Raw genomic sequence first — 22,744 nt, forward strand, 5'->3', positions numbered from 1 at the left:
TGGCCTAGAAAAAACTGTTTGTACATGGATAAGTAACTGGCTGGATAACAGGGTACAGCGAGTAGTGGTCAACGGGAAGTCCTCAAGCTGGACATCAGTAGTCAGCGGAATACCACAAGGGTCCATACTCAGGCCACTACTGTTCAACATATTTATCAATGACCTAGAAATAGGCCTGGAAAGCACAGTGTCAATCTTTGCAGATGATACTAAACTGTGTAGGGTAATTAATTTGGAAATAGATGTGGAGTCTCTACAGAATGATTTATCTAAACTTGAAATCTGGGCTTCTAAATTGAGAATGAAGTTCAATATGGAAAAATGCAAGGTTATGCATTTCGGGACTAAAAACAAACTTGCATCCTACATATTAAATGGGGAAAGTCTAGAGGTAACAGTATTGGAAAAAGATTTGGGGGTACTCATTAATAATAGGCTTAATAACCGTATACAACGTCAAAGCGCAGTAAAGAAGGCAAGTAAGGTGCTAGTGTGCATAAACCGGGAAATTGAGACAAGGGATGAGAGTGTAATCATGCTGCTGTACAAATTATTGGTACGTCCGCACCTAGAATATTGTGTTCAATTTTGGGCACCACTGTATAAAAAGATATTGGTGAACTCGAAATGGTTCAAAGGCAAGCTACTTAATTGATTAAAGGGCTAGAGGTACTGGATTACGAGGAAAGGCTTACTAGGTATAGTATACATTGGAAAAGAGGCATCTAAGAGGAGGAACATGATTTATAGTTGTTAACTAGTCATAAAACTTTACTTCAGTAGTTACATTATAATCAACTCATCTTAATACAGAGTACAGGTTGAACACAATGGGCATTTTGCCTCTATTCAACCTCATTTACTATGTTACTATGTTACTATGACAATCACTTACAAGGCATGGTTTTGCCTTGTAAGTGTTTAACTCTTTTAAAAGAAGCCTTAGAGAAGACCAGTGCACAATGAATGGGCTGGGCTTCACACAAGTCATTCCTTCTGCCACATATAAAAATGGTCATACTATTTATCTTGTCTTTCAGATTAGATTAGAAGTCTCTGACCTAAAAATAAACCCAGTCACGTGGTCAGACCACCAATCAGTTTGGTTCTTAGTTGCAACCCCTCAAATTATATCTTTGCCCATGGGGTTGACCAGGTATCATCCAAGGAGGGGTATAACTTGCCGTAACTTGCTGAAAATCTGGATCTCTCTGCGATATTGGATGCCTGTGAAGATCCTTGTTCCCTAGTCCGTTACTATAATAGGGATGTGACGGCTGCAATTAACATTATCGCTCCTGTGCGTATATGACCTCACAAACCACACCGTCAAGCTCCCTGGGTTGACAACAGTGTTAATGAGCTCAATAAAAGGCGGTGAAGACTGGAAAGATGATGGAGGAAGACTAACCTGGTAGAGTACAAAATAAAACTAATAAAGTAAAATGAAAATTATCAATCCACAATCATCTGTAAAAAATCAGAGTGCTACCACTGGATGAAATAATCAGGTGCCATGGCCTGGTCTACCACTGCTATGCAGATGATACACAACTGTACCTGGAGTGGATGAGTGCCAGTTGGCTGCGACTGAATCCTTATAAACCAGAGGTCCTTATGATAGGACCTCAACATCAAAGGGAATGACTGCAGCATAGCCAACCAACTGGACTTACACTTGTGGTTTCAGAATTACAAAACACTGATCATGAACGGAATCTTGCTGTTGTCCTGGATGGTGGCTTGACAATTAAACATCAGATATCAGCCACAATCAAATCCTCATTCTTTCATCTGAGGAACTTATCCAGAATCAAGCACTTAATTCCCTCTGAAGATCTGGCAAAAGACATACATGCATTTGTATAATCTTGATTAGACTACTGCAATGTTCTCTACCTTGGTCCCCCAGCAAAAGAATTGCACCGCTTACAGCTGGCACAAAATGCAGCTGCCTCCACTGACTGCCTGTAAGGTGGTGAATCGCTTTCAAGATTGGCTTACTGACTTTCAAACCCCTACATGACCAGGGCCCAAGGTACCTGAAGCAGCTTCTGATTCCATACTGCCCCACTCACTTTCTGCGATCTGTAGATGAAGGACTGTTAGCAGGACCTAGAATCTCCCATAATTCATCTGGGTGTCAAGCTTTTAACCATGTGGCTCCGACCCTATGGAACTCGCTTCCCCGTACAGTGCGGAGAGAGACCCACCAGTCTAGAATTCTTCAAAACCAGGCCCAAGACTTTCCTGTTTACTCAGCATTCCCTTAATGTCCCTTTAGTTTCTCCATGCTCTCTGTATTTTATGGAAAGCTTTTCTGTACTTCATTGTTTCTGTACAGTATTATATTCATTTTACAGTATCTGTTAAGTGCTTTGAGTCCTATTGGAGAAACAGCACTATATAAATACAATTATTATTATTATTAATAATATTGTTATCAGCAGGTGATGCAAAAGGCAGTGTGGTGGATACACTCAACATACGTCTACTATTGTAGCCAAATAACTAACTTTGGAACTGTCCCATATTGTTCAATTACACCTTGTATCCAAGATCAGACCTTATCGGTCAATAGCTCTTTAATGGCCTCTCAATAATCAAATCTGTGCTACAGTATTTCTATCTTATAAAGCACTTTAAAATTACACTGTAATATATACACTACTTTGTTGATCTCCAAGTAGATCCCTGTTTCCCGACCGTCAATAGTCTGTTTCTCCACTTCTCTATTATTATCTCTTCCCAGCATCATCTTGAAGACGTTTCCATTATCTGTAGAACATCTTACCCATCCAATGTCCTACCAGCTTTGCATACTTTACGTTTTCCTTGTAAACCAGCTCTTTAGGGTTGCGTGTGTCCTACACTTTAGTCTCCACTTCTTGCACACCAGTCCTTATGTCTCACATGTCTTTCTATCTTTTTGGATTGGTATTTTGCCATTTGTTTGAATAGGTAAATAGAGTAGGAAAAATTATTTTAGAACCCTTAAAAATAAATACTATACATTGTGGAACAGGGACTACTTCAACTGTACAAAACCAAAACTGTAAGTATTATATATATATATATATATAAATAAAAATATATTTATTTTTTTATTTTTTTTGTAATAAAAATATATCTCACCTCCGAACAAAATGTACTTTCACTACCCCACCCTTATCGGCCATTGTGTTTGACATAATAAGAAGACATCTATCAAGTTCCTGGCACTTCATACTATCATTCCTGTTATTTCTATATATATATATATATATATTATTTTTTTTGTTAACCACGGTGTTAATAAATGACTTGTGTACGCACCTGAGCAAATAGGAAGATGTTGAATTAAAAGCAGAACTTTGAAGATACATCTTTCTTTCAATTGCGTGAAGACTTGCAGATAAAAAAAACCCAAGCTGGTTGCAAGCAGTGGACCTTAGATGGCCCAGTAAGCTGGACCACACGTGTGTAGCGTGCAAAGATCTCCCATCGAGATGAGACTTGTCTAATTACGCTGACACAAAGACATGACCTTAGCTGCGATATTAGCATTTTACCTGAAAACACAATTTTGAAGGCTGAAAGGAAAGGTGATGTCATTGTAAGCGGTGAGACTATAGAATGTGTAGAAATGTTCATTCTACTAAATAAAAAATGCAACAGCATATGTATATAACAGAGCAATTGTGAAATGATGACATTGTCGGCATGTCAACTTTAGGGTTTGGCTGCATGATGGGAGGGTAAGGGTTAGGCACTAGAGGGACGGTTAAGGGTAAGGATAGAGATGATCGACGGGACCCAGAAGACGTTGTTGGAGCCGCCGGGAGCGGTAAGTCACGGCTGGCCAACCAGAGACAATATGTTGACTTTGTATGTTGTCAACATGAGGAATGTTGATATAGTCAATGTTAACATGCTAAGCATGTCGGCAGAATACCTATGTCAACATTCTTGTTTCAACATTATCAGTGTCCACATACCCTGGAATTGTAATCAGTCCACAACTCTTCCTTCGGCCTCTCATTGTCCTCGGTGGAAGTGGGAACATTTGAAGTTTTAATAGGTACAACAGGTGTGAGGGGTACTTGCAGATCTCCTCAGTGTTTATGTGTAAGACTTAGCAATACAAATTCAGATCATCTATTAGCATCAAGAATGCGATTACGAATTGTGCTGATGGCTTTGTCTTTACTTAAATCATTTTCAACCCTGAATGTCTCGCACCACATTCTGTTTTCACTGTAGAATAGGAAAATCCATTATTGGGTAAAGTGTAATAGTATTCGGTCTATAATTTCCATCCTTGCTGCCTTAGTATAAAATTACAATCATTACTTCATAAATCCAGATTTTCAATGGGCTTTCCCTGACAGTTACCCAGGATCACTATATAAACTAGAGATTTGCTGTTCGGTTCTCCAGAAATCCGAATCCATCCGAATCTTGTGGATCCAAAACCGAACAAAAACCCGGTCCGGATCTCCGGAGGAAATCCAATCTGAACCGAGTTCGGATCTTCCTGCGGTTCAGAATTTGGATTTTAAATCCGAATTTCGGTTTTGGATTGCAAAATTGACATAATTGTAGCTGTTTTTATCGATTTTTATCAATGATTATAATTTTTTTTTTTTTTAAACAAGCCAAAAACCAGATCTGAACAAAAACACTATAGGGTTAGTTTTGCCAAAACCAAAACACGTTGAATTAGAACTAAAACCAAAACACGGGGGTCATGGACATCTATAATATAAATATTTCTACCACATATGTAAGTAATCCTAAATGCATAGGTTCTATTCGGGATCCGGTGAGGAATCCGATGGTCGGGATCCAGGCTGTCGAAATACTGGCGCTAGAATACCGACACTGATCAGAATGCCGGCGCCGCCATTCCGAATGAGATCACATTGCGGACGCAGGTCGGGTGACTGCTGGGACGCCGCAGAGGTAAACTGAGGGGGTGGGGATTTAGGTTTAGGCTGCGGGTGAGCGGGTTAGGGTTAGTCTGCTGGAAGGGGGGTTAGGGTTAGGCTGCAGGGGGGATGGGTTATGTTTAGGTACTGCCGGGGATGGTTAGGGTTAGGCTGCAGGAGAGGTGGGGATTAGGTTTATGCTGTGGGAAGGTGGGGTAAGGTTTAGTCACAACCGGAGAGGGTTAGGGTTGGGCTGTTGGGGAAGGGGGGGAGGATTAGGTTTAGTCTGCAGTAAGGGAGGGTTAGGGTTGGGGGGTCGCATGCTTACTCGACCCTTGTCAGGATTCTAAACAGCAGGATGCAGCGGGCGGTATTCTGACCAACGGCATCCCAACTGCCGGCATTTACGCCCCAAACCCTTCTATACATCATTTAGGATGTAGTTCATAGGTCGACAGTAAGAAGTTATGAGAACGACATTTTTAAAATGTCGACGGGCAATGTGTTGACATCAGAATGTTAACATTAGGGTTAGGCTGCGAGGAGGGGAGGTTTGCATCAGGCACTAGAGGGAGGGTTAGGGGTAGGGATGAGGGTTAGGTTGCGAGGAGGGGAGGTTAGCGTCAGGCACTAGAGGGAGGGTTAGGGGAAGGGATGAGGGTTAGGTTGCGAGGAGGGGAGGTTAACGTCAGGCAATAGAGGGAGGGTTAGGGGAAGGGATGAGGGTTAGGTTGCGAGGAGGGGAGGTTAGCGTCAGGCACTAGAGGGAGGGTTAGGGGAAGGGATGAGGGTTAGGTTGCGAGGAGGGGAGGTTAACGTCAGGCAATAGAGGGAGGGTTAGGGGTAGGGATGAGGGTTAGGTTGCGAGGAGGGGATGTTAGCATCAGGCACTAGAGGGAGGGTTAGGGGTAGGGATGAGGGTTAGGTTGCGAGTAGGGGAGGTTAGCATCAGGCACTAGAGGGAGGGGTAGGGGTGAGTGTTAGGTTGCGAGGAGGGGATGTTAGCATCAGGCACTAGAGGGAGGGTTAAGGGTAGGTATGAGGGTTAGGTTGCGAGGAGGGGAGGTTAACGTCAGGCAATAGAGGGAGGGTTAGGGGTAGGGATGAGGGTTAGGATGCGAGGAGGGGAGGTTAGCATCAGGCACTAGAGGGAGGGTTAGGGGTAGGGATGAGGGTTAGGCTGCGAGGAGGGGAGGTTAGCATCAGGCACTTGAGGGAGGGTTAGGGGTAGGGATGAGGGTTAGGTTGCGAGGAGGGGAGGTTAGCATCAGGCACTAGAGGGAGGGTTAGGGGTAGGGATGAGGGTTAGTTTGCGAGGAGGGGAGGTTAGCGTCAGGCACTAGAGGGAGGGTTAGGGGTAGGGATGAGGGTTAGGTTGCGAGGAGGGGAGGTTAGCGTCAGGCACTAGAGGGAGGGTTAGGGGTAGGGATGAGGGTTAGGCTGCGAGGAGGGGAGGTTAGCATCAGGCACTAGAGGGAGGGTTAGGGGTAGGGATGAGGGTTAGGTTGCGAGGAGGGGAGGTTAGCGTCAGGCACTAGAGGGAGGGTTAGGGGTAGGGATGAGGGTTAGGTTGCGAGGAGGGGAGGTTAACGTCAGGCAATAGAGGGAGGGTTAGGGGTAGGGATGAGGGTTAGGTTGTGAGGAGGGGAAGTTAGCATCAGGCACTAGAGGGAGGGTTAGGGGTAGGGGTGAGGGTTAGGCTGTGAGGAGGGGAGGTTAGCATCAGGCACTAGAGGGAGGGTTAGGGGTAGGGATGAGGGTTAGGCTGCGAGGAGGGGAGGTTAGCATCAGGCACTTGAGGGAGGGTTAGGGGTAGGGATGAGGGTTAGGTTGCGAGGAGGGGAGGTTAGCGTCAGGCACTAGAGGGAGGGTTAGGGGTAGGGATGAAGGTTAGGCTGTGAGGAGGGGAAGTTAGCATCAGGCACTAGAGGGAGGGTTAGGGGTAGGGATGAGGGTTAGTTTGCGAGGAGGGGAGGTTAGCGTCAGGCACTAGAGGGAGGGTTAGGGGTAGGGATGAGGGTTAGGTTGCGAGGAGGGGAGGTTAGCGTCAGGCACTAGAGGGAGGGTTAGGGGTAGGGATGAGGGTTAGGTTGCGAGGAGGGGAGGTTAGCGTCAGGCACTAGAGGGAGGGTTAGGGGTAGGGATGAGGGTTAGGTTGCGAGGAGGGGAGGTTAGCGTCAGGCACTAGAGGGAGGGCTAGGGGTAGGGATGAAGGTTAGGCTGTGAGGAGGGGAAGTTAGCATCAGGCACTAGAGGGAGGGTTAGGGGTAGGGATGAGGGTTAGTTTGCGAGGAGGGGAGGTTAGCGTCAGGCACTAGAGGGAGGGTTAGGGGTAGGGATGAGGGTTAGGTTGCGAGGAGGGGAGGTTAGCGTCAGGCACTAGAGGGAGGGTTAGGGGTAGGGATGAGGGTTAGGTTGCGAGGAGGGGAGGTTAGCGTCAGGCACTAGAGGGAGGGTTAGGGGTAGGGATGAGGGTTAGGTTGCGAGGAGGGGAGGTTAACGTCAGGCAATAGAGGGAGGGTTAGGGGTAGGGATGAGGGTTAGGTTGTGAGGAGGGGAAGTTAGCATCAGGCACTAGAGGGAGGGTTAGGGGTAGGGGTGAGGGTTAGGCTGTGAGGAGGGGAGGTTAGCATCAGGCACTAGAGGGAGGGTTAGGGGTAGGGATGAGGGTTAGGCTGCGAGGAGGGGAGGTTAGCATCAGGCACTTGAGGGAGGGTTAGGGGTAGGGATGAGGGTTAGGTTGCGAGGAGGGGAGGTTAGCGTCAGGCACTAGAGGGAGGGTTAGGGGTAGGGATGAAGGTTAGGCTGTGAGGAGGGGAAGTTAGCATCAGGCACTAGAGGGAGGGTTAGGGGTAGGGATGAGGGTTAGGATGCGAGGAGGGGAGGTTAGCATCAGGCACTAGAGGGAGGGTTAGGGGTAGGGATGAGGGTTAGGCTGTGAGGAGGGGAGGTTAGCGTCAGGCACTAGAGGGAGGGTTAGGGGTAGGGATGAGGGTTAGGTTGCGAGGAGGGGAGGTTAGCGTCAGGCACTAGAGGGAGGGTTAGGGGTAGGGATAAGGGTTAGGTTGCGAGGAGGGGAGGTTAGCGTCAGGCACTAGAGGGAGGGTTAGGGGTAGGGATGAGGGTTAGGTTGCGAGGAGGGGAGGTTAACGTCAGGCAATAGAGGGAGGGTTAGGGGTGAGGGTTAGGTTGCGTGGAGGGGAGGTTAGCATGAGGCACTAGAGGGAGGGTTAGGGGTAGGGATGAGGGTTAGGTTGCGAGGAGGGGAGGTTAACGTCAGGCAATAGAGGGAGGGTTAGGGGTAGGGATGAGGGTTAGGTTGTGAGGAGGGGAAGTTAGCATCAGGCACTAGAGGGAGGGTTAGGGGTAGGGGTGAGGGTTAGGATGTGAGGAGGGGAGGTTAGCATCAGGCACTAGAGGGAGGGTTAGGGGTAGGGATGAGGGTTAGGTTATGAGGAGGGGAGGTTAGCATCAGGCACTAGAGGGAGGGTTAGGGGTAGGGATGAGGGTTAGGTTGTGAGGAGGGGAAGTTAGCATCAGGCACTAGAGGGAGGGTTAGGGGTAGGGATGAGGGTTAGGCTGTGAGGAGGGGAGGTTAGCATCAGGCACTAGAGGGAGGGTTAGGGTTAGGGATGAGGGTTAGGTTGCGAGGAGGGGAGGTTAGCATCAGGCACTAGAGGGAGGGTTAGGGGTAGGGATGAGGGTTAGGCTGCGAGGAGGGGAGGTTAGCATCAGGCACTAGAGGGAGGGTTAGGGTTAGGGATGAGGGTTAGGTTGCGAGGAGGGGAAGTTAGCATCAGGCACTAGAGGGAGGGTTAGGGGTAGGGATGAGGGTTAGGCTGTGAGGAGGGGAGGTTAGCATCAGGCACTAGAGGGAGGGTTAGGGATGAGGGTTAGGTTGCGAGGAGGGGAGGTTAGCATCAGGCACTAGAGGGAGGGTTAGGGGTAGGGATGAGGGTTAGGATGTGAGGAGGGGAGGTTAGCATCAGGCACTAGAGGGAGGGTTAGGGGTAGGGATGAGGGTTAGGTTGCGAGGAGGGGAGGTTAGCATCAGGCACTAGAGGGAGGGTTAGGGGTAGGGATGAGGGTTAGGCTGCGAGGAGGGGAGGTTAGCATCAGGCACTAGAGGAAGGGTTAGGGGTAGGGATGAGGGTTAGGTTGCGAGGAGGGGGGGTTAGCATCAGGCACTAGAGGGAGGGTTAGGGGTAGGGATGAGGGTTAGGCTGCGAGGAGGGGAGGTTAGCATCAGGCACTAGAGGGAGGGTTAGGGGTAGGGATGAGGGTTAGGCTGCGAGGAGGGGAGGTTAGCATCAGGCACTAGAGGGAGGGTTAGGGATGAGGGTTAGGTTGCGAGGAGGGGAGGTTAGCATCAGGCACTAGAGGGAGGGTTAGGGGTAGGGATGAGGGTTAGGTTGCGAGGAGGGGAGGTTAGCATCAGGCACTAGAGGGAGGGTTAGGGGTAGGGATGAGGGTTAGGCTGCGAGGAGGGGAGGTTAGCATCAGGCACTAGAGGAAGGGTTAGGGGTAGGGATGAGGGTTAGGTTGCGAGGAGGGGGGGTTAGCATCAGGCACTAGAGGGAGGGTTAGGGGTAGGGATGAGGGTTAGGCTGCGAGGAGGGGAGGTTAGCATCAGGCACTAGAGGGAGGGTTAGGGGTAGGGATGAGGGTTAGGTTGCGAGGAGGGGAGGTTAGCATCAGGCACTAGAGGGAGGGTTAGGGATGAGGGTTAGGTTGCGAGGAGGGGAGGTTAGCATCAGGCACTAGAGGGAGGGTTAGGGATGAGGGTTAGGTTGCGAGGAGGGGAGGTTAGCATCAGGCACTAGAGGGAGGGTTAGGGGTAGGGATGAGGGTTAGGCTGCGAGGAGGGGAGGTTAGCATCAGGCACTAGAGGGAGGGTTAGGGATGAGGGTTAGGTTGCGAGGAGGGGAGGTTAGCATCAGGCACTAGAGGGAGGGTTAGGGATGAGGGTTAGGTTGCGAGGAGGGGAGGTTAGCATCAGGCACTAGAGGGAGGGTTAGGGGTAGGGATGAAGGTTAGGCTGCGAGGAGGGGAGGTTAGCATCAGGCACTAGAGGGAGGGTTAGGGGTAGGGATGAGGGTTAGGTTGCGAGGAGGGGAGGTTAGCATCAGGCACTAGAGGGAGGGTTAGGGGTAGGGATGAGGGTTAGGTTGCGAGGAGGGGAGGTTAGCATCAGGCACTAGAGGGAGGGTTAGGGGTAGGGATGAGGGTTAGGCTGCGAGGAGGGGAGGTTAGCATCAGGCACTAGAGGGAGGGGTAGGGGTGAGTGTTAGGTTGCGAGGAGGGGATGTTAGCATCAGGCACTAGAGGGAGGGGTAGGGGTGAGTGTTAGGTTGCGAGGAGGGGATGTTAGCATCAGGCACTTGAGGGAGGGTTAAGGGTAGGTATGAGGGTTAGGTTGCGAGGAGGGGAGGTTAACGTCAGGCAATAGAGGGAGGGTTAGGGGTAGGGATGAGGGTTAGGATGCGAGGAGGGGAGGTTAGCGTCAGGCACTAGAGGGAGGGGTAGGGGTGAGTGTTAGGTTGCGAGGAGGGGATGTTAGCATCAGGCACTAGAGGGAGGGTTAAGGGTAGGTATGAGGGTTAGGTTGCGAGGAGGGGAGGTTAACGTCAGGCAATAGAGGGAGGGTTAGGGGTAGGGATGAGGGTTAGGATGCGAGGAGGGGAGGTTAGCATCAGGCACTTGAGGGAGGGTTAGGGGTAGGGATGAGGGTTAGTTTGCGAGGAGGGGAGGTTAGCATCAGGCACTAGAGGGAGGGTTAGGGGTAGGGATGAGGGTTAGGCTGTGAGGAGGGGAGGTTAGCGTCAGGCACTAGAGGGAGGGTTAGGGGTAGGGATGAGGGTTAGGTTGCGAGGAGGGGAGGTTAGCGTCAGGCACTAGAGGGAGGGTTAGGGGTAGGGATGAGGGTTAGGTTGCGAGGAGGGGAGGTTAGCGTCAGGCACTAGAGGGAGGGTTAGGGGTAGGGATGAGGGTTAGGTTGCGAGGAGGGGAGGTTAACGTCAGGCAATAGAGGGAGGGTTAGGGGTGAGGGTTAGGTTGCGTGGAGGGGAGGTTAGCATGAGGCACTAGAGGGAGGGTTAGGGGTAGGGATGAGGGTTAGGTTGCGAGGAGGGGAGGTTAACGTCAGGCAATAGAGGGAGGGTTAGGGGTAGGGATGAGGGTTAGGTTGTGAGGAGGGGAAGTTAGCATCAGGCACTAGAGGGAGGGTTAGGGGTAGGGGTGAGGGTTAGGATGTGAGGAGGGGAGGTTAGCATTAGGCACTAGAGGGAGGGTTAGGGGTAGGGATGAGGGTTAGGTTATGAGGAGGGGAGGTTAGCATCAGGCACTAGAGGGAGGGTTAGGGGTAGGGATGAGGGTTAGGTTGTGAGGAGGGGAAGTTAGCATCAGGCACTAGAGGGAGGGTTAGGGGTAGGGATAAGGGTTAGGCTGCGAGGAGGGGAGGTTAGCATCAGGCACTAGAGGGAGGGTTAGGGGTAGGGATGAGGGTTAGGTTGTGAGGAGGGGAAGTTAGCATCAGGCACTAGAGGGAGGGTTAGGGGTAGGGATGAGGGTTAGGCTGCGAGGAGGGGAGGTTAGCATCAGGCAATAGAGGGAGGGTTAGGGGTAGGGATGAGGGTTAGGTTGTGAGGAGGGGAAGTTAGCATCAGGCACTAGAGGGAGGGTTAGGGGTAGGGATGAGGGTTAGGCTGCGAGGAGGGGAGGTTAGCATCAGGCACTAGAGGGAGGGTTAGGGGTAGGGATGAAGGTTAGGCTGCGAGGAGGGGAGGTTAGCATCAGGCACTAGAGGGAGGGTTAGGGGTAGGGATGAGGGTTAGGTTGCGAGGAGGGGAGGTTAGCATCAGGCACTAGAGGGAGTGTTAGGGGTAGGGATGAGGGTTAGGTTGCGAGGAGGGGAGGTTAGCATCAGGCACTAGAGGGAGGGTTAGGGGTAGGGATGAGGGTTAGGCTGCGAGGAGGGGAGGTTAGCATCAGGCACTAGAGGGAGGGTTAGGGGTAGGGATGAAGGTTAGGCTGCGAGGAGGGGAGGTTAGCATCAGGCACTAGAGGGAGGGTTAGGGGTAGGGATGAGGGTTAGGCTGCGAGGAGGGGAGGTTAGCATCAGGCACTAGAGGGAGGGGTAGGGGTGAGTGTTAGGTTGCGAGGAGGGGATGTTAGCATCAGGCACTAGAGGGAGGGGTAGGGGTGAGTGTTAGGTTGCGAGGAGGGGATGTTAGCATCAGGCACTAGAGGGAGGGTTAAGGGTAGGTATGAGGGTTAGGTTGCGAGGAGGGGAGGTTAACGTCAGGCAATAGAGGGAGGGTTAGGGGTAGGGATGAGGGTTAGGATGCGAGGAGGGGAGGTTAGCGTCAGGCACTAGAGGGAGGGGTAGGGGTGAGTGTTAGGTTGCGAGGAGGGGATGTTAGCATCAGGCACTAGAGGGAGGGTTAAGGGTAGGTATGAGGGTTAGGTTGCGAGGAGGGGAGGTTAGCGTCAGGCACTAGAGGGAGGGTTAGGGGTAGGGATGAGGGTTAGGTTGCGAGGAGGGGAGGTTAGCGTCAGGCACTAGAGGGAGGGCTAGGGGTAGGGATGAAGGTTAGGCTGTGAGGAGGGGAAGTTAGCATCAGGCACTAGAGGGAGGGTTAGGGGTAGGGATGAGGGTTAGTTTGCGAGGAGGGGAGGTTAGCGTCAGGCACTAGAGGGAGGGTTAGGGGTAGGGATGAGGGTTAGGTTGCGAGGAGGGGAGGTTAGCGTCAGGCACTAGAGGGAGGGTTAGGGGTAGGGATGAGGGTTAGGTTGCGAGGAGGGGAGGTTAGCGTCAGGCACTAGAGGGAGGGTTAGGGGTAGGGATGAGGGTTAGGTTGCGAGGAGGGGAGGTTAACGTCAGGCAATAGAGGGAGGGTTAGGGGTAGGGATGAGGGTTAGGTTGTGAGGAGGGGAAGTTAGCATCAGGCACTAGAGGGAGGGTTAGGGGTAGGGGTGAGGGTTAGGCTGTGAGGAGGGGAGGTTAGCATCAGGCACTAGAGGGAGGGTTAGGGGTAGGGATGAGGGTTAGGCTGCGAGGAGGGGAGGTTAGCATCAGGCACTTGAGGGAGGGTTAGGGGTAGGGATGAGGGTTAGGTTGCGAGGAGGGGAGGTTAGCGTCAGGCACTAGAGGGAGGGTTAGGGGTAGGGATGAAGGTTAGGCTGTGAGGAGGGGAAGTTAGCATCAGGCACTAGAGGGAGGGTTAGGGGTAGGGATGAGGGTTAGGATGCGAGGAGGGGAGGTTAGCATCAGGCACTAGAGGGAGGGTTAGGGGTAGGGATGAGGGTTAGGCTGTGAGGAGGGGAGGTTAGCGTCAGGCACTAGAGGGAGGGTTAGGGGTAGGGATGAGGGTTAGGTTGCGAGGAGGGGAGGTTAGCGTCAGGCACTAGAGGGAGGGTTAGGGGTAGGGATAAGGGTTAGGTTGCGAGGAGGGGAGGTTAGCGTCAGGCACTAGAGGGAGGGTTAGGGGTAGGGATGAGGGTTAGGTTGCGAGGAGGGGAGGTTAACGTCAGGCAATAGAGGGAGGGTTAGGGGTGAGGGTTAGGTTGCGTGGAGGGGAGGTTAGCATGAGGCACTAGAGGGAGGGTTAGGGGTAGGGATGAGGGTTAGGTTGCGAGGAGGGGAGGTTAACGTCAGGCAATAGAGGGAGGGTTAGGGGTAGGGATGAGGGTTAGGTTGTGAGGAGGGGAAGTTAGCATCAGGCACTAGAGGGAGGGTTAGGGGTAGGGGTGAGGGTTAGGATGTGAGGAGGGGAGGTTAGCATCAGGCACTAGAGGGAGGGTTAGGGGTAGGGATGAGGGTTAGGTTATGAGGAGGGGAGGTTAGCATCAGGCACTAGAGGGAGGGTTAGGGGTAGGGATGAGGGTTAGGTTGTGAGGAGGGGAAGTTAGCATCAGGCACTAGAGGGAGGGTTAGGGGTAGGGATGAGGGTTAGGCTGTGAGGAGGGGAGGTTAGCATCAGGCACTAGAGGGAGGGTTAGGGTTAGGGATGAGGGTTAGGTTGCGAGGAGGGGAGGTTAGCATCAGGCACTAGAGGGAGGGTTAGGGGTAGGGATGAGGGTTAGGCTGCGAGGAGGGGAGGTTAGCATCAGGCACTAGAGGGAGGGTTAGGGTTAGGGATGAGGGTTAGGTTGCGAGGAGGGGAAGTTAGCATCAGGCACTAGAGGGAGGGTTAGGGGTAGGGATGAGGGTTAGGCTGTGAGGAGGGGAGGTTAGCATCAGGCACTAGAGGGAGGGTTAGGGATGAGGGTTAGGTTGCGAGGAGGGGAGGTTAGCATCAGGCACTAGAGGGAGGGTTAGGGGTAGGGATGAGGGTTAGGATGTGAGGAGGGGAGGTTAGCATCAGGCACTAGAGGGAGGGTTAGGGGTAGGGATGAGGGTTAGGTTGCGAGGAGGGGAGGTTAGCATCAGGCACTAGAGGGAGGGTTAGGGGTAGGGATGAGGGTTAGGCTGCGAGGAGGGGAGGTTAGCATCAGGCACTAGAGGAAGGGTTAGGGGTAGGGATGAGGGTTAGGTTGCGAGGAGGGGGGGTTAGCATCAGGCACTAGAGGGAGGGTTAGGGGTAGGGATGAGGGTTAGGCTGCGAGGAGGGGAGGTTAGCATCAGGCACTAGAGGGAGGGTTAGGGGTAGGGATGAGGGTTAGGCTGCGAGGAGGGGAGGTTAGCATCAGGCACTAGAGGGAGGGTTAGGGATGAGGGTTAGGTTGCGAGGAGGGGAGGTTAGCATCAGGCACTAGAGGGAGGGTTAGGGGTAGGGATGAGGGTTAGGTTGCGAGGAGGGGAGGTTAGCATCAGGCACTAGAGGGAGGGTTAGGGGTAGGGATGAGGGTTAGGCTGCGAGGAGGGGAGGTTAGCATCAGGCACTAGAGGAAGGGTTAGGGGTAGGGATGAGGGTTAGGTTGCGAGGAGGGGGGGTTAGCATCAGGCACTAGAGGGAGGGTTAGGGGTAGGGATGAGGGTTAGGCTGCGAGGAGGGGAGGTTAGCATCAGGCACTAGAGGGAGGGTTAGGGGTAGGGATGAGGGTTAGGTTGCGAGGAGGGGAGGTTAGCATCAGGCACTAGAGGGAGGGTTAGGGATGAGGGTTAGGTTGCGAGGAGGGGAGGTTAGCATCAGGCACTAGAGGGAGGGTTAGGGATGAGGGTTAGGTTGCGAGGAGGGGAGGTTAGCATCAGGCACTAGAGGGAGGGTTAGGGGTAGGGATGAGGGTTAGGCTGCGAGGAGGGGAGGTTAGCATCAGGCACTAGAGGGAGGGTTAGGGATGAGGGTTAGGTTGCGAGGAGGGGAGGTTAGCATCAGGCACTAGAGGGAGGGTTAGGGATGAGGGTTAGGTTGCGAGGAGGGGAGGTTAGCATCAGGCACTAGAGGGAGGGTTAGGGGTAGGGATGAAGGTTAGGCTGCGAGGAGGGGAGGTTAGCATCAGGCACTAGAGGGAGGGTTAGGGGTAGGGATGAGGGTTAGGTTGCGAGGAGGGGAGGTTAGCATCAGGCACTAGAGGGAGGGTTAGGGGTAGGGATGAGGGTTAGGTTGCGAGGAGGGGAGGTTAGCATCAGGCACTAGAGGGAGGGTTAGGGGTAGGGATGAGGGTTAGGCTGCGAGGAGGGGAGGTTAGCATCAGGCACTAGAGGGAGGGGTAGGGGTGAGTGTTAGGTTGCGAGGAGGGGATGTTAGCATCAGGCACTAGAGGGAGGGGTAGGGGTGAGTGTTAGGTTGCGAGGAGGGGATGTTAGCATCAGGCACTTGAGGGAGGGTTAAGGGTAGGTATGAGGGTTAGGTTGCGAGGAGGGGAGGTTAACGTCAGGCAATAGAGGGAGGGTTAGGGGTAGGGATGAGGGTTAGGATGCGAGGAGGGGAGGTTAGCGTCAGGCACTAGAGGGAGGGGTAGGGGTGAGTGTTAGGTTGCGAGGAGGGGATGTTAGCATCAGGCACTAGAGGGAGGGTTAAGGGTAGGTATGAGGGTTAGGTTGCGAGGAGGGGAGGTTAACGTCAGGCAATAGAGGGAGGGTTAGGGGTAGGGATGAGGGTTAGGATGCGAGGAGGGGAGGTTAGCATCAGGCACTTGAGGGAGGGTTAGGGGTAGGGATGAGGGTTAGTTTGCGAGGAGGGGAGGTTAGCATCAGGCACTAGAGGGAGGGTTAGGGGTAGGGATGAGGGTTAGGCTGTGAGGAGGGGAGGTTAGCGTCAGGCACTAGAGGGAGGGTTAGGGGTAGGGATGAGGGTTAGGTTGCGAGGAGGGGAGGTTAGCGTCAGGCACTAGAGGGAGGGTTAGGGGTAGGGATGAGGGTTAGGTTGCGAGGAGGGGAGGTTAGCGTCAGGCACTAGAGGGAGGGTTAGGGGTAGGGATGAGGGTTAGGTTGCGAGGAGGGGAGGTTAACGTCAGGCAATAGAGGGAGGGTTAGGGGTGAGGGTTAGGTTGCGTGGAGGGGAGGTTAGCATGAGGCACTAGAGGGAGGGTTAGGGGTAGGGATGAGGGTTAGGTTGCGAGGAGGGGAGGTTAACGTCAGGCAATAGAGGGAGGGTTAGGGGTAGGGATGAGGGTTAGGTTGTGAGGAGGGGAAGTTAGCATCAGGCACTAGAGGGAGGGTTAGGGGTAGGGGTGAGGGTTAGGATGTGAGGAGGGGAGGTTAGCATTAGGCACTAGAGGGAGGGTTAGGGGTAGGGATGAGGGTTAGGTTATGAGGAGGGGAGGTTAGCATCAGGCACTAGAGGGAGGGTTAGGGGTAGGGATGAGGGTTAGGTTGTGAGGAGGGGAAGTTAGCATCAGGCACTAGAGGGAGGGTTAGGGGTAGGGATAAGGGTTAGGCTGCGAGGAGGGGAGGTTAGCATCAGGCACTAGAGGGAGGGTTAGGGGTAGGGATGAGGGTTAGGTTGTGAGGAGGGGAAGTTAGCATCAGGCACTAGAGGGAGGGTTAGGGGTAGGGATGAGGGTTAGGCTGCGAGGAGGGGAGGTTAGCATCAGGCAATAGAGGGAGGGTTAGGGGTAGGGATGAGGGTTAGGTTGTGAGGAGGGGAAGTTAGCATCAGGCACTAGAGGGAGGGTTAGGGGTAGGGATGAGGGTTAGGCTGCGAGGAGGGGAGGTTAGCATCAGGCACCTAGAGGGAGGGTTAGGGGTAGGGATGAAGGTTAGGCTGCGAGGAGGGGAGGTTAGCATCAGGCACTAGAGGGAGGGTTAGGGGTAGGGATGAGGGTTAGGTTGCGAGGAGGGGAGGTTAGCATCAGGCACTAGAGGGAGTGTTAGGGGTAGGGATGAGGGTTAGGTTGCGAGGAGGGGAGGTTAGCATCAGGCACTAGAGGGAGGGTTAGGGGTAGGGATGAGGGTTAGGCTGCGAGGAGGGGAGGTTAGCATCAGGCACTAGAGGGAGGGTTAGGGGTAGGGATGAAGGTTAGGCTGCGAGGAGGGGAGGTTAGCATCAGGCACTAGAGGGAGGGTTAGGGGTAGGGATGAGGGTTAGGCTGCGAGGAGGGGAGGTTAGCATCAGGCACTAGAGGGAGGGGTAGGGGTGAGTGTTAGGTTGCGAGGAGGGGATGTTAGCATCAGGCACTAGAGGGAGGGGTAGGGGTGAGTGTTAGGTTGCGAGGAGGGGATGTTAGCATCAGGCACTAGAGGGAGGGTTAAGGGTAGGTATGAGGGTTAGGTTGCGAGGAGGGGAGGTTAACGTCAGGCAATAGAGGGAGGGTTAGGGGTAGGGATGAGGGTTAGGATGCGAGGAGGGGAGGTTAGCGTCAGGCACTAGAGGGAGGGGTAGGGGTGAGTGTTAGGTTGCGAGGAGGGGATGTTAGCATCAGGCACTAGAGGGAGGGTTAAGGGTAGGTATGAGGGTTAGGTTGCGAGGAGGGGGAGGAGGTTAACGTCAGGCAATAGAGGGAGGGTTAGGGGTAGGGATGAGGGTTAGGATGCGAGGAGGGGAGGTTAGCGTCAGGCACTAGAGGGAGGGTTAGGGGTGAGTGTTAGGTTGCGAGGAGGGGATGTTAGCATCAGGCACTAGAGGGAGGGTTAAGGGTAGGTATGAGGGTTAGGTTGCGAGGAGGGGAGGTTAGCATCAGGCACTAGAGGGAGGGTTAGGGGTAGGGATGAAGGTTAGGCTGCGAGGAGGGGAGGTTAGCATCAGGCACTAGAGGGAGGGTTAGGGGTAGGGATGAGGGTTAGGCTGCGAGGAGGGGAGGTTAGCATCAGGCACTTGAGGGAGGGTTAGGGGTAGGGGATGAGGGTTAGGTTGCGAGGAGGGGAGGTTAGCGTCAGGCACTAGAGGGAGGGCTAGGGGTAGGGATGAAGGTTAGGCTGTGAGGAGGGGAAGTTAGCATCAGGCACTAGAGGGAGGGTTAGGGGTAGGGATGAGGGTTAGTTTGCGAGGAGGGGAGGTTAGCATCAGGCACTAGAGGGAGGGTTAGGGGTAGGGATGAGGGTTAGGCTGCGAGGAGGGGAGGTTAGCATCAGGCACTAGAGGGAGGGTTAGGGGTAGGGATGAGGGTTAGGTTGCGAGGAGGGGAGGTTAGCGTCAGGCACTAGAGGGAGGGTTAGGGGTAGGGATGAGGGTTAGGTTGCGAGGAGGGGAGGTTAACGTCAGGCACTAGAGGGAGGGTTAGGGGTAGGGATGAGGGTTAGGTTGCGAGGAGGGGAGGTTAACGTCAGGCAATAGAGGGAGGGTTAGGGGTGAGGGTTAGGTTGCGTGGAGGGGAGGTTAGCATGAGGCACTAGAGGGAGGGTTAGGGGTAGGGATGAGGGTTAGGTTGCGAGGAGGGGAGGTTAACGTCAGGCAATAGAGGGAGGGTTAGGGGTAGGGATGAGGGTTAGGTTGTGAGGAGGGGAGGTTAGCATCAGGCACTAGAGGGAGGGTTAGGGGTAGGGATGAAGGTTAGGCTGCGAGGAGGGGAGGTTAGCATCAGGCACTAGAGGGAGGGGTAGGGGTGAGTGTTAGGTTGCGAGGAGGGGATGTTAGCATCAGGCACTAGAGGGAGGGGGTAGGGGTGAGTGTTAGGTTGCGAGGAGGGGATGTTAGCATCAGGCACTAGAGGGAGGGTTAAGGGTAGGTATGAGGGTTAGGTTGCGAGGAGGGGAGGTTAGCGTCAGGCACTAGAGGGAGGGTTAGGGGTAGGGATGAGGGTTAGGTTGCGAGGAGGGGAGGTTAGCGTCAGGCACTAGAGGGAGGGCTAGGGGTAGGGATGAAGGTTAGGCTGTGAGGAGGGGAAGTTAGCATCAGGCACTAGAGGGAGGGTTAGGGGTAGGGATGAGGGTTAGTTTGCGAGGAGGGGAGGTTAGCGTCAGGCACTAGAGGGAGGGTTAGGGGTAGGGATGAGGGTTAGGTTGCGAGGAGGGGAGGTTAGCGTCAGGCACTAGAGGGAGGGTTAGGGGTAGGGATGAGGGTTAGGTTGCGAGGAGGGGAGGTTAGCGTCAGGCACTAGAGGGAGGGTTAGGGGTAGGGATGAGGGTTAGGTTGCGAGGAGGGGAGGTTAACGTCAGGCAATAGAGGGAGGGTTAGGGGTAGGGATGAGGGTTAGGTTGTGAGGAGGGGAAGTTAGCATCAGGCACTAGAGGGAGGGTTAGGGGTAGGGGTGAGGGTTAGGCTGTGAGGAGGGGAGGTTAGCATCAGGCACTAGAGGGAGGGTTAGGGGTAGGGATGAGGGTTAGGCTGCGAGGAGGGGAGGTTAGCATCAGGCACTTGAGGGAGGGTTAGGGGTAGGGATGAGGGTTAGGTTGCGAGGAGGGGAGGTTAGCGTCAGGCACTAGAGGGAGGGTTAGGGGTAGGGATGAAGGTTAGGCTGTGAGGAGGGGAAGTTAGCATCAGGCACTAGAGGGAGGGTTAGGGGTAGGGATGAGGGTTAGGATGCGAGGAGGGGAGGTTAGCATCAGGCACTAGAGGGAGGGTTAGGGGTAGGGATGAGGGTTAGGCTGTGAGGAGGGGAGGTTAGCGTCAGGCACTAGAGGGAGGGTTAGGGGTAGGGATGAGGGTTAGGTTGCGAGGAGGGGAGGTTAGCGTCAGGCACTAGAGGGAGGGTTAGGGGTAGGGATAAGGGTTAGGTTGCGAGGAGGGGAGGTTAGCGTCAGGCACTAGAGGGAGGGTTAGGGGTAGGGATGAGGGTTAGGTTGCGAGGAGGGGAGGTTAACGTCAGGCAATAGAGGGAGGGTTAGGGGTGAGGGTTAGGTTGCGTGGAGGGGAGGTTAGCATGAGGCACTAGAGGGAGGGTTAGGGGTAGGGATGAGGGTTAGGTTGCGAGGAGGGGAGGTTAACGTCAGGCAATAGAGGGAGGGTTAGGGGTAGGGATGAGGGTTAGGTTGTGAGGAGGGGAAGTTAGCATCAGGCACTAGAGGGAGGGTTAGGGGTAGGGGTGAGGGTTAGGATGTGAGGAGGGGAGGTTAGCATCAGGCACTAGAGGGAGGGTTAGGGGTAGGGATGAGGGTTAGGTTATGAGGAGGGGAGGTTAGCATCAGGCACTAGAGGGAGGGTTAGGGGTAGGGATGAGGGTTAGGTTGTGAGGAGGGGAAGTTAGCATCAGGCACTAGAGGGAGGGTTAGGGGGTAGGGATGAGGGTTAGGCTGTGAGGAGGGGAGGTTAGCATCAGGCACTAGAGGGAGGGTTAGGGTTAGGGATGAGGGTTAGGTTGCGAGGAGGGGAGGTTAGCATCAGGCACTAGAGGGAGGGTTAGGGGTAGGGATGAGGGTTAGGCTGCGAGGAGGGGAGGTTAGCATCAGGCACTAGAGGGAGGGTTAGGGTTAGGGATGAGGGTTAGGTTGCGAGGAGGGGAAGTTAGCATCAGGCACTAGAGGGAGGGTTAGGGGTAGGGATGAGGGTTAGGCTGTGAGGAGGGGAGGTTAGCATCAGGCACTAGAGGGAGGGTTAGGGATGAGGGTTAGGTTGCGAGGAGGGGAGGTTAGCATCAGGCACTAGAGGGAGGGTTAGGGGTAGGGATGAGGGTTAGGATGTGAGGAGGGGAGGTTAGCATCAGGCACTAGAGGGAGGGTTAGGGGTAGGGATGAGGGTTAGGTTGCGAGGAGGGGAGGTTAGCATCAGGCACTAGAGGGAGGGGTTAGGGGTAGGGATGAGGGTTAGGCTGCGAGGAGGGGAGGTTAGCATCAGGCACTAGAGGAAGGGTTAGGGGTAGGGATGAGGGTTAGGTTGCGAGGAGGGGGGGTTAGCATCAGGCACTAGAGGAGGGTTAGGGGTAGGATGAGGGTTAGGCTGCGAGGAGGGAGGTTAGCATCAGGCACTAGAGGGAGGGTTAGGGGTAGGGATGAGGGTTAGGCTGCGAGGAGGGGAGGTTAGCATCAGGCACTAGAGGGAGGGTTAGGGATGAGGGTTAGGTTGCGAGGAGGGGAGGTTAGCATCAGGCACTAGAGGGAGGGTTAGGGGTAGGGATGAGGGTTAGGTTGCGAGGAGGGGAGGTTAGCATCAGGCACTAGAGGGAGGGTTAGGGGTAGGGATGAGGGTTAGGCTGCGAGGAGGGGAGGTTAGCATCAGGCACTAGAGGAAGGGTTAGGGGTAGGGATGAGGGTTAGGTTGCGAGGAGGGGGGGTTAGCATCAGGCACTAGAGGGAGGGTTAGGGGTAGGGATGAGGGTTAGGCTGCGAGGAGGGGAGGTTAGCATCAGGCACTAGAGGGAGGGTTAGGGGTAGGGATGAGGGTTAGGTTGCGAGGAGGGGGAGGTTAGCATCAGGCACTAGAGGGAGGGTTAGGGATGAGGGTTAGGTTGCGAGGAGGGGAGGTTAGCATCAGGCACTAGAGGGAGGGTTAGGGATGAGGGTTAGGTTGCGAGGAGGGGAGGTTAGCATCAGGCACTAGAGGGAGGGTTAGGGGTAGGGATGAGGGTTAGGCTGCGAGGAGGGGAGGTTAGCATCAGGCACTAGAGGGAGGGTTAGGGATGAGGGTTAGGTTGCGAGGAGGGGAGGTTAGCATCAGGCACTAGAGGGAGGGTTAGGGATGAGGGTTAGGTTGCGAGGAGGGGAGGTTAGCATCAGGCACTAGAAGGAGGGTTAGGGGTAGGGATGAAGGTTAGGCTGCGAGGAGGGGAGGTTAGCATCAGGCACTAGAGGGAGGGTTAGGGGTAGGGATGAGGGTTAGGTTGCGAGGAGGGGAGGTTAGCATCAGGCACTAGAGGGAGGGTTAGGGGTAGGGATGAGGGTTAGGTTGCGAGGAGGGGAGGTTAGCATCAGGCACTAGAGGGAGGGTTAGGGGTAGGGATGAGGGTTAGGCTGCGAGGAGGGGAGGTTAGCATCAGGCACTAGAGGGAGGGGTAGGGGTGAGTGTTAGGTTGCGAGGAGGGGATGTAGCATCAGGCACTAGAGGGAGGGGTAGGGGTGAGTGTTAGGTTGCGAGGAGGGGATGTTAGCATCAGGCACTAGAGGGAGGGTTAAGGGTAGGTATGAGGGTTAGGTTGCGAGGAGGGGAGGTTAACGTCAGGCAATAGAGGGAGGGTTAGGGGTAGGGATGAGGGTTAGGATGCGAGGAGGGGAGGTTAGCGTCAGGCACTAGAGGGAGGGGTAGGGGTGAGTGTTAGGTTGCGAGGAGGGGATGTTAGCATCAGGCACTAGAGGGAGGGTTAAGGGTAGGTATGAGGGTTAGGTTGCGAGGAGGGGAGGTTAACGTCAGGCAATAGAGGGAGGGTTAGGGGTAGGGATGAGGGTTAGGATGCGAGGAGGGGAGGTTAGCATCAGGCACTTGAGGGAGGGTTAGGGGTAGGGATGAGGGTTAGTTTGCGAGGAGGGGAGGTTAGCATCAGGCACTAGAGGGAGGGTTAGGGGTAGGGATGAGGGTTAGGCTGTGAGGAGGGGAGGTTAGCGTCAGGCACTAGAGGGAGGGTTAGGGGTAGGGATGAGGGTTAGG

Source organism: Pseudophryne corroboree, chromosome 2 (assembly GCF_028390025.1).
Source record: "Pseudophryne corroboree isolate aPseCor3 chromosome 2, aPseCor3.hap2, whole genome shotgun sequence".
NCBI lineage: Eukaryota > Metazoa > Chordata > Amphibia > Anura > Myobatrachidae > Pseudophryne > Pseudophryne corroboree.